This window comes from Pongo pygmaeus, chromosome 9 (assembly GCF_028885625.2).
Source record: "Pongo pygmaeus isolate AG05252 chromosome 9, NHGRI_mPonPyg2-v2.0_pri, whole genome shotgun sequence".
Lineage (NCBI taxonomy): Eukaryota > Metazoa > Chordata > Mammalia > Primates > Hominidae > Pongo > Pongo pygmaeus.
This window is the reverse complement of record NC_072382.2, coordinates 17,815,606-17,833,216: the sequence shown is the minus strand read 5'-3', so window position 1 is coordinate 17,833,216 and position 17,611 is coordinate 17,815,606. Positions and strand designations below refer to the sequence as shown.

General features: G+C 45.0%; 1 pseudogene; it reads right to left on the bottom strand.

Moving 5' to 3' along the window:
- Window positions 1-481: 481 nt before the first annotated feature.
- On the bottom strand, window positions 482-1,316 carry LOC129007424 (small ribosomal subunit protein eS4, X isoform-like; annotated as a pseudogene).
- Window positions 1,317-17,611: the final 16,295 nt, after the last annotated feature.

The window sequence follows — 17,611 nt, the reverse complement described above, 5'->3', positions numbered from 1 at the left end:
AAAAAGAAGGGCCGGGGGTGGTGGCTCAAGCCTGTTATCCCAGCACTTTGGGAGGCCAAGGTGGGCAGATCACCTGAGGTCAGGAGTTCAAGACCAGCCTGGCCAACATGGCGAAACCCCATCTCTACTAAAAATACAAAAATTAGCCGGGTGTGGTAGCACATGCCTGTGGTCCCAGCTACTTGGGAGACTGAGGCAGGAGAATTGCTTGAACCCAGAGGTCAGAGGTTGCACTGAGCTGAGATTGCACCACTGCACTCCAGCCTGGACAACAGAGCAAGACTCCGTCTCAAAAAAAAAATAGAAAACAAAGCATGTAAAAGATAATTCAATGAAAAGAACATATTAATTGTTCCTAAACGTGTGAAAAGATCATCAACTATGCTCATAATAAGAGAAATACATATGAAAAACACACCGAAGTACCATTTTTCACGAGATTGACAAAAAAAATTTTTAATTAATCATGCCACATTATTTTTAATTACGTACAAAGATCTAACATGTCACCCAGGGACCATTTCACCCACTGCTCTGTTTGGCCACCAGTCTCTTGTCTCTCTCTTCAGCAATGGTGAGGCGGATACCCTTTCCTCAGGGAAGAGAAATCCATGGTTTGTTGCCCTTGCCAATAACAAAAATGTTGAAAGGTCGAGTGGCAAAGCTGTTGCCACTGGCATCTTTCACATGAACCACGTCAAAAGATCCAGGGTGCCTCTCTCTGTTGGTGATCACACCAACTCTTCATACACAGGTTAGCACCTCCAGTCACCATACACAGGTTACCAGTGTCGAACTTGATGAAATCAGTAATCTTGCCAGTCTCCAAATCAATCTGAATGGTATCATTCACCTTGATGAGGGGATCAGGGTAGCAGATGGTGCGAGCATCATGAGTCCCCAGATGAGGGATTCCTTTGGTGTCCACAAAGATTTTTCTCACTTTGCACCACTTGTACTTGGCCTCCTCGGGTGTAATATGATGTACAGCAAAGCAACCCTTGGTGTCATAGATCAGACAGAAATTCCCTCCTGTCTTGCCAATGCTGATGACATCCATGAATCCAGCAGGGTAGGTTATATCAGTTCTGACCTTGCCATCGATCTTAATGAACCGCTGCATGCGAATCTTTACTTCATCCCCTGTCAGGGCATACTTAAGTCTGTTCCTTAGGAAAAGGATGAAGGGGAGACACTCTCTCAACTTGTGGACACTAGTGGATAGACAAGGAGCAAACACACTGGTCAATTTATGCAGCATCCAATGTTTTGGAGTTGCTGTCGTGATTCAGATGCTTCTTGGGACCATGAGCCATGGCTGCATTAGGCACGGAAAGAAAAAAAAGAATTTTTTTTTAAGTTTGATAATGCATATCTTTGGGAGAGTGTGGGAAAACAGTCACTCTCATATACTACTGATAGAAATGTAAATGAGATTGCACCATTGCACTCCAGTCTGGGTGACAGAGCCAGACTCTGTCTCAAAAAAAACAAAAGAAAGAAAGAAATGTAAATGTGTACAATCTCTATGATGAGTAAATTGTCAGTATCTATCAAAATCATAAATATGAATTCCTTTGACCTATCAGTTTTGCCTCTAGGCATTTTATCCAATAGATATATTATCAGTGTGTGAAATACTATAAATATAAGCTTGTTTATTATAACAAAACTTTGGAAGCAATTTCTATGTCTATCAAAATGTGTCTGGCTAAATAATGGTGGTACATTCATAAAAAGAAATATCAGGCATGCCAGCGGTGGCTCAAGCCTGTAATCCCAGCACTTTGGGAGTCCAAGGCAAGAGGATCCCTTGAGCCCAGGAGTTCAAGGCCAGCTTGAGCAATATAGTGAGACCCTGTGTCTATTTATTTTATTTTATTTTTTTCTATTTTTTTAAATAAAATAAAAATAAATATCAGGCAGCTGTAAGCAAGAATGAGGAATCTGTTTACGTATTGATAGAGAAGGCTCTTAAGATAAATTTTAAGGGGAAAAGACAAAATATAGTATCCTGTGAAAAGTATGTTATAATCTGTGTGAATAAAGGAAAAATAACATTTGCCTCATGTGCTTAGAACATTTCTGGAAGAATACAAGATACTAGTGACAGTGATGGTCTCTGGAGAGGGTAACGTGGTGATCAGTTGGAGGAGATAGAGGGGATTTTTTACTTTATATCCTATTTCCTTTCATTTTTGGAATAATGTGAATGAACTACCTCTTTAAAAATGAATAACATTTCGGTCAGTCATGGTGGCTCACGCCTGTAATCCCAAAACTTTCAGAGGCCAAGGCAGATGGATTATTTAAGGTCAGACGTTCGAGACAAGCCTGACCAATATGGTGAAACCCCGTCTCTACTAAAAATACAAAAATTAGCCGGGTGGTAGTGGTGCGCGACTGTAATTCCAACTACTCGGGAGGCTGAGGCAGGAGAATCGCTTGAGCCTGGGAGGCAGAGGTTGCAGTGAGCCGAGATCATGCTGAGCGAGAGACTGAGACTCTGTCTCAAAAAAAAAAAAAAAAAAAGATAACATTTCAATTAAATAATAAAGATTCTCTCTTTTTTAACCCAAAAGATTTTTGCATTAAAATGTTTATTTATTTGCTATCCTAAAAAGAAAAACATTTTTTAAAAGAAAGTAAAATATTTATTTCTGGCTTCTCTTGAAAAATTAAGTCCAGGTGTGGTGGTTCATGCCAATCTATATTCCCAGTGCTTTGGGAGGCCAAGGCGGGAAGATGGTTTGAGGCTAGGAGTTCGAGACCAGCCTGGGTAATATAGGGAGACCCTGTCTCTACAAAATTAATAAAAAAATTAGCCAGGCATGGAGGCACATGCCTATATTTCTAGCTACTTGGGAGGCTGAGGTGGGAGGATTGCTTGAGCCCAGGAGTTGCAGGCTGCAGTGAGCCATGATTGTGCCAGTGCACACCAGCCTGGAGAATAGATCAAAATCCTGTCTCAAAAAAAAACAAAAAACCAACCAAACAAACAAAAAACATGAGGCTCTTGGCAATACAAGGCCAACATTCCCTCAGGGCAGAGCTTGGCTGGAGCTCAGCAGGGCTGCCCCTCTACACCAGGAATGTGTACCCCTGTATGCCACAGTCTTCATCACCTCCTATTTTTCCTGGCCTGGCCAGCATCACCTGCTTTTTTTAGTCATTTGGCCTTGTAAGGTAACAGGTGTTCTGGAGTCTCTTTTCACTTGTTAACCTCCTACCTCTGGTTCTTTCCTTTCCTTAGGGTCAGGATTTCTTATGCTCCACAACATCTGTGGCCTTTGCAGGCATAGTTGTGCACCTGTCCTAGAAGGTGTGGCAGTGCCTGGTTGCTGCTCAAGTCTCCCTCAGGTACTTCATGGGGGAGAATTATTGTCATCTACCACCCTTGAATGAGACAAACTTTTTTTTTTGAGGTGGGGTCTCACTGTGTTGCCCAGGCTGGAGTGCAGCAGCTATTCACAGGCACACAGGCATAACCAAAGCACCCTACAGCCTTGAACTCTTGACCTCAAGCAATCCTCCTGCCTTAGCCTCCAGGGAAACTGGGACTACAAGTGTGGGCCACCGTGCCTGGCTATAAACATCTTTTTTGACAGCTCTGTCTGGGTTGGAGGAGGCTCAATTACAGAGTTGGAGAGGATCTTAGAGACTTTCTAAAAAAGTCAAGAAATATATTAATAAATGGGGGGAAAAAGATTTTTCAGACACTGTAGATGGCATGGCACCATATCTGTGTGTTTAAAGACAACAGCATAGGCTGGGCATAATGGCTCATACCTATAATCCCAGCACTTTGAGAGGTTGAGGCAGCAGGATTGCTTGAGGCCAAGAGTCCCAGACCAGCCTAGGCAACACAGTGAGACCCTGGCTCTAAAAAAATTTAAAATTTAGCCAGGTATAGTGGCACGTGCCTGTAGTCTCAGCTATTTGAGAGGCTGAGGTGAGAGGATCACTTGATCCTGGGAGGTTGAGGCTGCAGTCTGCTGTAATCGTGTCACTGTACTCCAGCCTGGGTGACAGAGCAGGACCTTGTCTCAAAAAACAGAACAAGGCTGGGCGCAGTGGCTCACGCTTGTAATCCCAGCACTTTGGGAGGCCGAGGCGGGCAGATCATGAGTTCAGGAGTTCAAGACCAGCCTGGCCAACATGGTGAAACCCATCTCTACTAAAAATACAAAAATTAGCTGGGTGTGGTTGCACATGCCTGTAATCACAGCTACTCGGGAGGCTGAGGCAGGAGAACTGCGTGAACCGGGACCCAGTTGCAGTGAGCCGAGATTGCCCCACTGCACTCCAGCCTGGCGACAGAGCGAGACTCCATCTCAAAAAAACAAACAACAACAACAACAACAAAAACCCTACCATATATACATTTATGTTAACATGTTAGAGACTAACCTGGAAAGATACCTAAACATCTGATAGAGTGGTTATCGATTTGTGAGGAAAACAATTTTGTCTACATACAGCGTATCCTTTCACTTTGTCTGCCTTTCACTGTCTTTGAGTTATTACAGAGGCTTCATTGACTTCCTTCCCCTCACCCCATGGAAGAACCAGTTTGCCTTTATTTATTTATTCATTTCAATACTCTTGATCTATGAATGTGTCTGTTTTCAGAATCTCTTTTGATTCTAACATCTCTTTGATTCTAACATTTGTCTGGTTCTCTCATTGATAAAAGAGTAGAATGAAATCTTTAACGCGTGTCCATGTTGTATCCATATGAGAGTCATTATTTTACCTTTTTCTGAAACTTATCTTTGAACAATTATAGTCTAACTTGGAAGGATGCTTAAGAAATGGATAAGAGTGATTTATCAGTTTGAAGAGGGAAACCAGGTGTCTAGGGATGGAGTAGAAAGGAGACTTACTTTCTACTGTAAATTTTTCAATAGAAATTTTCTTTTTCTTTTCTTTCCTTCTTTTTTTTTTTTTTTTTTTTGAGAAGGAGTCTCGCTCTGTCACCCAGGCTGCAAGGCAGTGGTGCCATCTCAGCTCACTGCAACCTCTGCCTCCCAGATTCAAGCGATTCAAGCAATTCTCCCACCTCAGCCTCGTGAGTAGCTGGGATTACAGGCTCATGCCACTACGCCCAGCTAATTTTTGTATTTTTAGTAGAGACAGGGTTTCACCACTTTGGCCAGGCTGGTCTCAAACTCCTGACCTCAAGTGATCTGCCTGCCTCGGCCTCCCAAAGTGCTGGGATTACAGGTGTAAGCCACTGTGCCGGGCAAAAATTTGAATAGAAATTTTCAATAGAATAAGTGTCCATTCAAAACTATGAACAAGTACAATTTTTATATTCTTTTTTTCAAAGAAGTAATTGAAAAGAAAACTAATTGAAAAGAGGAAACTAAAAATAGGAACTATAACCTAGTGAGTAAAAACATGGGATTTAAGGTCAACCAAAGTTGGATTTAAGGCTCTGACATTTTCTTTCTTTTTTGGTGGGGGACAGAGTTTCGCTCTTGTTGCCCAGGCTGGAGTGCAGTGGACAATCTCAGCTCACTGCAACCTCCGCCTCCCGGTTTCAAGCAGTTCTCCTGCCTCAGCCTCCCAAGTAACTGGGATTACAGGCACCCACCACCACGCCCGTCTAATTTTTTTATTTTTAGTAGAGATGGGGTTTCACCATGTTGTCCAGGCTGGTCTCGAACTCCTAACCTCAGGTGATCCACCTGCCTTGGCCTCCCAAAGTGCTGGGATTACAGGCGTGAGCCATTGTGCCCGGCCCTAAAGGTCTGACATTTTCTAAATGACTTTGGGCAAGCTACTTAACCTCTTTAAGCTGTAGTTTATTTGTTAAGTGGAGACAATAATACCTTGTTTCCAATGTCACTGTGAGGATAAAATGAGATTTGCATATTAAATTTTTCAACCCAGGGCCTGGCATATAGTAAACACTCACATCGAACCTGGACCACAATCATATAATAGACATAACTGTCACTGTCAACATCATCAAATCCTGTGTCTCCCAAGTACAGGATGGATCAACCAAAGGGGTGTCAAGCAATTTTAGGTGGTATTAAATAACAAAAAAATCACAGATTGAGAATGTTTTTTCTTTTTCAGTTTCTTTTGATCCTCTTTGATTTCTCAAGGACTAAGTGTCAGTTTAATGCTCTTCATTCTTTAATAACTAACACATGCTAACTCCATTTTTAACACGGAAGGAGGAAGCTTTACTACAGAGGTGTCAGCAGGCAGAATCAGCTAGAATTTAGTAACACCATTCTGTTTTCGCTGCGTTTATTTTACAGGTGCATTCATTCCAGGGCTGCATTTGGACTTTCATGGGCCCTAAGCACTTTCGCCTTGGTGAATCTCTTTCCCCATAGTGAGACCCTATCTCTAAAAAAAAAAATTTAAAAACTAACTGTGTGTGGTGGCATGTGCCTGTAGTCCCAGCTACTCAGGAGGCTGAGGCAAGAGGATTGCTTGAGCCCAGGAGGTCGAGGCTGCAGTAAGCTGTGATTGTGCTACTGCACTCCAGCCTGAGCAACAGAGTGAGACCCTGCCTAAAAAAAAAAATTTTTTTTTTTTGAGATGAAGTCTCACTCTGTTGCCCAGTCTGGAGTGCAGTGGTGTGATCTCAGCTTGCTGCAACCTCCGCCTCCTGGGTTCAAGCGATCCTCCTGCCTCAGCCTCCTATCCTGAGTAGCTGAGATTGCAGGTGCGCATCACCACGCTCAGCTAATTTTTGTATTTTTAGTAGAGACTAGGTTTCACCATACTGGCCAGGCTGGTCTCAAACTCCTGACCTCAGGTTACCCGCCTGCCTCAGCCTCCCAAAGTGCTGGGGTTACAGGCATAAACCACCGTGCCCAGGCAAAAAACTTTTTTAAAATTATATCTTATGATTGCATTGGTATAAATAAGAATATAATCCTGGCTAGATCCATTATTATTATTATTACTATTTTAGACAGAGTCTCGCTCTGTCGCCCAGGTTGGAGTGCAGTGGTGCGATCTCAGCTCACTGCAACCTCCGCCTCCTGGGTTCAAGCGATTCTCCTGCCTCAGCCTCCCGAGTAGCTGAGATTACAGGCATCCACCATCACGCCCAGCTAATTTTTTGTACTTTTAGTAGAGACGGGGCTTCACCATGTTGGCCAGGCTGGTTTTGAACTCCTGACTTCAAGTGATCCATCCACCTCAGCCTCCCAAAGTGCTAGGATTACAGGTGTGAGCCACCATTCCCCGCGTTGTTTTTTTTTTTTTTTTTTTTTTTTGAGACAAAGTCTCACTCTGTTGCTCAGGCTGGAGTGCAGTGGCATGATCTCGGCTCACAGCAACCTTCACCTCCCAGGTTCAAGCAATTCTCGTGCCTCAGCCTTCCGAGTAGCTGGGATTACAGATGCCCACCACAACGTCTGGCTAATTTTTGTATTTTTAGTAGAGACAGGGTTTCACCATGTTGGCCAGGCTGATCTCAAACTCCTGACCTCAAGTGATCCATGCCCTTGGCCTCCCAAAGTGCTGGGATTACAGGTGTGAGCCACCGCACCAGGCCTTATTATTACGCATTGCTATTGTATTTATTTTTTTCCTCCTAATTTGAAAAGAAATTACAATTATAACATTTCCATTGGTCCCCGAAAAGCCAACAGACTCAAGGTCCTGTGTCTGGTTGGCCCTGATCCATTCTATTTATGGAGAGTGCTGCCAGTTCTCCATTTATAGAGGAGATGTCGTTTCCTTTTTATGTGTATTCAAGTAAACAAAAATGAGTCAATTAAACAACATGAAACTAAATAATAGTACATGGGGTGGTAATAATAAGGCAAAAATGAAAACCCTTCATTTTACAGAGGAGAAGAGACTGAGGTCTAGGGATATAACACCTTGTGGAGGCGGGACAGAAATTCCTAGGCTGTCCAGACCCTTCAGGACACTTTGCAGCTCCCCCCAGCACATTCCTAGGAATGAGACGATCCCTCCCTAGCAGCCAGGGACCAACTCCACAGTGATGCGGGAAGCTCCCAAGTTACCCCACAGCCTGCCCTCGCCAAGACCTAAGCCTAGGCAGTCAGCTTCCCAGAAGACTCTCGGAGAAAACTACTTCAGAATTGGGTTTTGCTTCCCTAAGAACACGCTTTGAAACCATTCAAAGGCCAACAAAGGACAAGGTCCCTTTAAATCCAAGCTGACTCACCTTGTTAAAAAAAAAAAAAAGAGGCTGGGCGCGGTGGCTCACGCCTGTAATCCCAGCACTTTGGGAGGCCGAGGTGAGCGGATCACGAGGTCAGGAGATCGAGACCATTCTGGCTAACACGGTGAAATCCCATCTCTAGTAAAAATACAAAAAATTAGCCAGGTGTGATGGCGGGCGCCTGTAGTCCCATCTACTCGGGAGGCTGAGGCAGGAGAATGGCATGAATCCAGGAGGCAGAGGTTGCAGTGAGCCGAGATCGTGCCACTGCACTCCAGCCTGGGCGACAGAGCGAGACTCCGTCTCAAAAAAAAAAAGAAAGAAAAAGAAAAAGAAACAAATGAGGGAGCTTTGAAGAAGCGTAAATTAAGCCTTCAAACTAGGGGGCTTCTTCAAAGGCCTGAAGACTGACTCCTGTCACCCGGGTAACAACGTCCTGATCAGAGGATACATCCCTGAGACAGAAAGCAGGGCCCCTGACTTCCCCATCCCCCCGGGCTTTTTGTTCGGCCTACTCTCCTATTTTAACCTAACGGAGAAGAGGCTGAAGAGAAAGTCCAGAGGCCTAGCGGGAGAGCTGGAATCCACCAATGGGTACGCTTTCCGGGTCAGCTTTCCAGGTCAGCTATCTGGATGGCAAATTAGAATGGCAGTGGCAGATGAAAGTGTCCTCTGTGAAAATGCGGACACAGAAAGACTCCTGTGAGTTAAGAGCTTTGCCACTAGTCTAAGCTGTTCTGTGGCCTGAAGCAGAACCCAGAAAGGCCCTACAAAGTTTCTGACTACATGAAAAGATCCAGCCAGGTTGGAATCCTAAATGAACACTAAACCGAGCAAGTAAACCTGGGATGAAGTTAAGCAATGATGGAATACAACTGGGGGCTGGAGAGAAAGCATCGGTCTGGCTCTGTGTGTCGTGGTGGTTTTTAAAGCAATTTTTGCCAAAAGATAATTTTGTTGTTGCACGTAAATGTAGGCAACTCATGTGCTTACATTTTCTGTATCTATTTGATAAACTGGTGTGGAAAATGAAAATAACTCAAGACTAGAAGTCATAATGATCGGATGACTGAAGTACACTGGGGTGGGGGCCGCAGAGTCCGAAACATGCCTTCAACCTGAAGTGTTAATATTCTCCTGGCACAGCTGTTTCTCTGGAATTTGGGGGAGGTCCTGCTCTCCCCACTCCATCCCCATCTCCATGCAACATCTTTGTGTCTCTTCTCTCTTTTTCTTTTTCTTATCAGTTACCTAGAGGAGGTAACAAGCACCACCAGTCTCCTGGCAGCAGCTGCTAGAAGAGGCTGTAGAAATGGGTAGTGTATAGGAGATAACAACTGCTAGAAGGCACAGTTGGACCATTTAATCTGTGTCCTTGATAGCCAATATCAAAGGACCTTGCTTATTCAATCATTCAACAAATATCTATTGAGTTTCTGCTGTGTGCCAGGTGGTGGGCTGAAAGGAAGTTGCACAGACCAGAAATGGAATCTGAGCCTCCCACAAGGCAGGCAAGAATTCTGACCCTGAACCACAATGGACATCCCCATGAGTGCCCCACAGTAGCCCCCAGCCACAGCAGAAGTTAGCAGGTGGCACCAGTGTGCAAACAGTCTGCTTCTTTTAACACCCCACTCTTCCTGTTTTTTGGTATTCTTCCTTTCACTTATTCAGATGAAGGAGGGAGACATATCAGAAAGATGGAATTGTTAGGGGGCCAACAGATGGGCCTCTCAAGTGGCCTCTAACTAGTTGAAGAACTTTTTCGTGCTGGGTTGATTCTCAATTAATTCACCCATCCCCTCTCCCACACATACATGTCATCATTACTAATCATTATGCACAATCATTTGAGACTCTCGGAAGATTTCTTGTGGCCTTTGTCAGGGATCCCTGTGCTCCAACTTCTGTCTTCTGGCTTAGGCAAGATGTATACATTCATTTAACAGACATTTATGAAATATAGAGTGGGTGCAGTGACTCATGCCTGTAATTCCAGCACTTTGGGAGGCCAAGGCGGGTGGATCACTTGAGCTCAGGAGTTTGAGACCAGCCTGGGCAACATGGCGAAACCTTGTCTCTAGAAAAAATACAAATATTAGTCAGGTGTGGTGGTGTGTGCCTGTACTCCCAGCTACTCAGAAGGCTGAGGTGGGAGGATCATTTGAACCTGGGAGGTTGAGGCTGCAGTGAGCTGAGATTGCACCATTGCACTCCAGCCTGGGTGACAGAGCGAGACCCTGTCTAATATATATATGTGTGTGTGTGTGTGTGTGTATGTATACTTTCTACATGGTAAGCACAGTACCATGTGCCAAAGATACAATGGTGAAGAAGACAGACAGGGTCCCTGCTCTTCTGTGGTTCACAGTCTGGTGAAGAAGACAATAATCCAGCAAACGAAGAGCAAGGAAATGATTGTCCCTCTTGTGGTAAATGTGATTTGGAAAACCAAAGAGACACGATGGTAGAGAATAAGGGGAGTTGTCAGAGAGGTTTCCCTGCAGATAAACTTTTAAAGATCTCAACCTGCGGATGGGAAATGTGGGGTTGGAGCCCCCACACAGAGTCCCCACTGGCACAGTGGCTCATGCCTGTAATCCCAACACTTTGAGAGGCTGAGGCGGGTGTATTGCTTGAGCCCAGAAGTTTGAGAGCAGCCTGGGCAACATGGTGAAACACTGTCTCTACAAAAAATTTTAAAAATTAGCCAGGCATGAGGGTACACATCTGTAGTCCCAGCTACTCAGGGGGCTGAGGCAGGAGGATTGCTTGAGCCTGGGAAGTGGAGGTTGCAGTCAGCCTAGGTGGTGCCACTGCACTCCAACCTGGGGGACAGAAAAAACCCTGTCTCAAAAAAAAAAAAAGAAAAAATCCCAACCTGAAGGATGAAGCAACCATGTAGAAAGTTGCTGAAAGAGCAGTCCTGCCACAGAGAACAGCAAAGGTATTGATATGGTTTGGCTCTGTGTCCCCACCCAAATCTCATGTTGAATTGTAATCCTCTATGTTGAGGGAGGGACCTGGTGGGAGGTGATTGGATCATGGGGGCAGATTTCCCCCTTGCTGGTTTCATGATAGTGAGTAAGTCCTCACAAGATCTGATAGTTTAAAAGTGTGTGGCACTTCCCCCTTGTCTAGCTGTCTCTCCTGCCACCATGTGAAAACAGGCTTGCCTCCCCTTTGCCCTCTGCCCTTCTGAAGGGCTTTAGCTTTAGCTTTAGCCTTAGCTCAGGCCACTGCTTCAGAGGGTGCAAGCCCCAAGCCTTGGCAGCTTCCATGTTGTGCTGGGCCTGTGGATGCGCAGAAGGCAAGAGTTGCAGTTTGGGAACCTCCACTTAGATTTCAGAGGATGTATGGAAATTCCTGGTGTCCAGGCAGAAGTCTGCTGCAGGGTCACAGCCCTCCTGGAGACCCTCTACTAGGGCAGTGTGGAGGGGAAATGTGGAGTTGGAGCCCTTACACAGAGTCCCCACTAGGGCACTGCCTGGTGGAGCTGTGAGAAGAGGGTCACTGTCCTCCAGACTCCAGAATGGTAGACCCACCAACAGCTTGCACTGTGCACCTAGAAAAGCCACAGGCGCTCAATGTCAGCCATTGAAAGCAGCCACGGGGGCTGTACCCTGCAGGGCCACAGGGGTGGAGCTGCTCAAGGCCTTGGGAGCCCACCCCTTGCATCAGCATGCCTTGGATGTGAGACATGGAGTCAAAGGAGATTATTTTGGAGCTTTAAGATTTAATAACTGCCTGCTGGATTTTGGATGTGCATGGGGTCCGTAGCCTCTTTGTTTTGGCCAATTTCTCTCATTTGGAATGGAAGCATTTACCCAATACCTGTACCCCCATTGTACCTTGGAAGTAACTAACTTGTTTTTGATTTTACAGGCTCATAGGTGGAAGGGACTTGCCTTGTCTCAGATGAGACTTTGGACTTAAGACTTTTTTGTTTTGTTTTGTTTTTTATTTGAATTCTCTCAACCCCTGCAGAGGACTTGGACATTTGAGTTAATGCCAGAATAAGTTAAGACTTTGGGGAACCACTGGGAAGACATGATTGTGTTTTGAACTATGAGACGGACATGAGATTTGGGAGGGGTCAGGGCAGAATGATATGCTTTGACTCTGTGTCTCCACCCAAATCTCCTGTTGAATATAATCCCCAGTGTTGGGGGAAGGACCTGGTGAGAGGTGATTGGATCACGGAGGCAGATTTCCCCCTTGCTGTTCTCATGATAGTGAGTGAGTTCTTATGAGATCTGATGGTTTAAAAGTGTGTGGTACTTCCCCCTTCACTTGCTGTCTCTCCTGATGCAATGTGAAGACACGATTGCCTCCCCTTCGCCCTTCTGCCATGATTGTAAGTTTTTTGAGGCCTCCCTAGTCAATGCCTCCTGTGCAGCCTGTGGAACTGTGAGTCAATCAAACCTCTTTTCTTTATAAATTACCCAGTCTCAGGTAGTTCTTTACAGCAATGTGAGAATGGACTAATAGAGATATTCTAGAAACTTTCAGAAGGCCAGGCACTAGATGTAATAAGAGGAGTTGAGTAATACAGGCAGAGGTTGGACAGGGAGGCAGAGGTCAGCTTGGACCTAGTCTTGTAGGCCAGGGTCAAAAGTTTAGATTTTATTACAAGAGTGAAGAGAAAGGCTCATAAGTGACTTCTTATAAGAATGATCTCCTGGCTGGGTGCGGTAGCTCGCCTGTAATCCCAGCACTTTGGGAGGCTGAGGTGAGTGGATCACCTGAAGTCAGGAGTGCGAGACCAGCCTGGCCAACCCCATCTCTACTAAAAAATAAAAAATAAAATAAAAAATTAGCCTGGCGTGGTGGTTGGCACCTGTAATCCCAGCTACTTGGGAGGCTGAGGCATGAGAATCGCTTGAACCCAGGAGGCGGAAGTTGCAGTGAGCTGAGATTGTGCCACCGCACTCCAGCCTGGGCAATTGAGCGAGACCCTGTCTCAAAAAAAAAAAAAAAATGGTCTCCCATGGAAAACCAACTTATATTGGTTATCATGTATTATATTAGTTATAATTCTGTCTGTGGATTGAAGAATATCTGGAAAGGACAGAGTGGAAGCATGGAAACCAGGCAGGAGGCTATTCAGTGGCCCAGGTGAGAGATGGTTGTGGCTAGATTGGGTTCGTGGCCTCAATGATGGAGAGAACTGACTGGATTCAGGATACATTTTGAAGATACTACCAAAAGGTCTGATGATGGGCTGGATGTAGGGAAAGATCAATCTCCTCTAATACCTCTGGGTGAGAGGCTAATTCAACTTCTACCACCTCCTATAGTGACCTGAGGTGGAGATAAAGGGCTCAAATTAGGACCCAAGATTAAAGACCTAAACCCAATCAAGTTCAAGGAACCTGGAACTGAAAAGTAAATACAAAATCTGAGACTTTTAGGCCAGTGATAAAACTAGGCCTTGTTACATAAAGGAGAGAGAAAATGAGGCCCAGAAATTATTGCTTCCTTTTTCGAGACAGAGTCTTGCTCTGTTGCCCAGGCTGGAGTGCAGTGGTGTGATCTCAGCTCACTGCAACCTCTGACTCCCAGGTTCAAGCAATTCTCCTTCCTCAGCCTCCCGAGTAGCTGGTATTACAGGCACACACCACCATGCCTGGCTAATTTTTGTATTTTTAGTAGAAACGGGGTTTTACCATGTTGGCCAGGCTAGTCTCAAACTCCTGACCTGGTGATCTGCCTGCCTCAGCCTCCCAAAGTGCTGGGATTACAGTCATGAGCCACCATGCCCTGCCACAAAAATGATTTTTTAATGACATAGATTGAACTAAAATATGCACTGTGTTCAATAGCAGAAAAAAAAAATCAAGATCCTGGAAATAAACAGAAATAGGTGTAATACATCTTCAAAGCAAACTATATAACTGTATTAGTCTGTTTTCACACTGCTATAAAGAACTGCTCAAGACTGGGTAATTTTGAAAGGAAAGAGGTTTAGTTGACTCACAGTTGTGCATGGCTGGGGAGGCCTCAGGAGACTTACAATCATGGCAGAAGGTGAAGGGGAAGCAAGAAATCCTCTTCACAAGGAGGCGGGAAGAAGTGCTGAGCAAAGAGGGAAGAGCCCCTTATAAAACCATCAGATCTGGTGAGAACTCACTCATTATCAGAACAGCATGTGGGAAGCCGCACCCACGATTCAATTGCTTCCACCTGGTCTCTCCTTTGACACGTGGGGATTATAAGGATTACAATTCAAGATGAGATTTGGGTGGGGACACAAAGCCTAAACATATCAACAACTATATTGAGAAACAGGCCAGGCGTGGTGGCTCCCGCCTGTAATCCCAGCAGAGAAACATTAAGGAAGAGCCAAATAGTTGGAAAGCTATAACATGTTCATGGATTAGAAGAATTACTATTATAAAGATGTCAATTCACTACCAAAATGATCTATAGATGTAAGGTAATACCAGTCAAAATCCCAACGTAACTTTGCCTTTTATTTTGTGGAGCCTGGTAAGCTGATTCTAAGTATATATGGAAATTCAGGGATCAAGAATAGCAGAGATCTTCTTGAAGAAGAATAAAATGTGAGGACTTGGTCTACTGAATATCAGAACTTAAACATGGTGCTGTCACAATTTTTTGTTGTTGTTGTTTTTGAGACGGAGTTTGACTCTTGTTGCCCAGGCTCAACCTCCACCTCCCTTGTTCCAGTAATTCTCCCGCCTCAGCCTCTCAAGCAGCTGGGATTACAGGCATGCACCACCACACCGAGCTAATTTTGTATTTTTAGTAGAGACAGGGTTTCTGTCTCTGCTAACACATGAAACCCCGTCTCTACTAAATATATAAAAAAAAAAAAAATTAGCTGGGCGTGGTGGCAGACACCTGTAGTCCCAGCTACTTGTGAGGCTGAGGCAGAAGAATGGCATGAACCTGTGAGGCGGAGCTTGCAGTGAGCCGAGATCACGCCACTGCACTCCAGCCTGGGCAACAGAGCAAGACTCTGTCTCAAAAAAAAAAAAAAGAAAGAAAAGAAAAGAAAAGAAAACTCTGTAACTGGAGAAGTGACCATGGGGGCTTTACGTTCAAGTTGGGCAGAACAAGGAGGGTGGCTCCCTGTTCCTTATCAGGCATTGAGGAGTGCAGGGTGAATTTTGGCTTTTCTGGAAGTGGAGTAGGCATTTTTACCCTCAGGAGGGGTGCATGGAAGCAGAAACAGCAGGTCAAAGCAAGGGGCCACAATCTGAATGGAGCCAAATTCACAGCTGAGTCAATAATCCAAACCTAGCGCTTCCATCTACAGAGCTGGCAACAGAGAATTGGAAACAAAGGTCAGAAATAGAAAGGTAGTAGAGAAAGCAGGTACGCTGCTGTGCAAGAAGTGGAAAAGATAGTAAGTGAGAGGGAAACTTCTGGAACCGGCATATAGTTAAGGGGATTGGTTTGGGAATCAATCCAAATGTCTCTCTCAGGGTGAGATGAAAGAAATAGTTTGTAATACATCCATACAATGGAATACCATGCAGCTGTAAGAAAGAATGAGATAGAGCTGCCTGCAATGACATGGAACAATGCCCATGCTACTTTATTAAGAAAAGAAATTAGGCCGGGCACAGTGGCTCATGCCTGTAATCCCAGCACTTTAGGAGGCCAAGGCGGGCGGATCACGAGGTCAGGAGATCGAGACCCATCCTGGCTAACACGGTGAAACCCCCTCTCTACTAAAAACACAAAAGAAATTAGCCAGGCCTGGTGGCGGGTGCCTGTAGTCCAAGCTACCCGGGAGGCTGAGGCAGGAGAATGGCGTGAACCCTGGAGGCGGAGCTTGCAGTGAGCCGAGATAGTGCCACTGCACTCCAGCCTGGGCGACAGAGCAAGACTCCCGTCTCAAAAAAAAGAAAAGAAATTATGGAAGAGTAATAATTATGTGTGTGGGGAGAGATGAAGTAGATATGATTTTATAAATAGGCAAATCTAAGAGCATACACTCAGAATTATTAACAGCAGTTTTGTCTGCGGTAACTTTTAATTTTATAAGTGTCTGAATTGTTAGAAAAATTTTGTTTTGTTTTGTTAGACAGAGTTTTGCTCTTGTTGCCCAGGCTGGAGTGCAATGGCACGATCTTGGCTCACTGCAACCTCCACCTCCTGGGTTCAAGCGATTCTCTTGCCTCAGCCTCCCAAGTAGCTGGGATTACAGGCATGTGCCACCATGTCAATCTAATTTTTGTATTTTTAGTAGAGACGGGGTTTCACCATGTTGGCCAGGCTGGTCTCGAACTCCTGACCTCAGGTGATCCAACCACCTGGGTCTCCCAAAGTGCTGGGATTACAGGCGTGAGCCACCACGCCTGGCCAGAAAAGTTTTACAAAGCACGTATATGACATTGTAGCGATAACTTTGAAAGAATCATTTAATTTTTTTTTAGACAGGGTCTCGTTCTGTCGCCCAGGCTGGAGTGCGGTGGTGTGATCACGGCTCACTCCAGCCTCGAACTCCTAGGCTCAAGCAATCCTCCCACCTCAGCCTCTTGAGTAGCTGGGACTGCAGGCACGCGCCACCAAGCCTGGCTAATTTTTTTATTTTTTGTGGAAACGGGGTTTTGCCATGTTGTCCAGGCTGGTCTCAAACTCCTGGGCTCAAACAATCACCCTGTCTCAGCCTCCCAAAGTGCTGAGATTACAGGCATGAGCCACTGCACCCAGGAAAAGAATAATTTTAAATATCCTTAGAAAAATGATTGAATGAACCAATTTAGAACATCTATGAGGACTCATCAAATGTTTCTATTCTACTCAAAAAAGCTTTGTATTCCTCGGCCTGCCAGGGTCTGCAAATAGGGTGTGAGCCTGGGATTTGGGGATTTTGTGTCTCAACACTTATTTGGATCTCATCCTTGCCTTCATCTCTGATCCCCATCCACCTCCTCATACCAGTTAAAGACTGAAGGGAAGAGGAAGAGAAGAGGGTCGTTAGTGGAGGGGTACTGTGCATGAGGACTCTCTAGTGAGGTTCCCGGGAAGGTCCAGTCCTGGGGAGTTGGGCAGGAAACAGCCCATGTGAATGAGTCAGGGCTGGTGAGAAAGGGAATCGATGAAGAAGTTGGGGATATAGTGGGAGCGGGAACCCCCACAGCTCCCTCACTCATGGCTGCCAAACCTGTGCCCTTCTCCAGAAAGGACTACTGTATTTGTAGGAAATAAGTTCAGCCTGTAGTCCGTTCTTACTTACAAAGCATCAACAGCCCCACATAAAGGGTGTGCTACAACATAATTCTCAAAATGGTAGAAACGTCATTCTCACACAAATACACAGTGAGAACCTTCACAAGATAACTGTCAGGATGACAAAGTTGGTTCAAAGAATGATTTGAGAAACTGGTGTGTGTGTGTGTGTGTGTGTGTGTGTGTGTGTGTGTGTGTGTGTGTGTGTGTGCTGGAATAACACAGCTAAGTTAG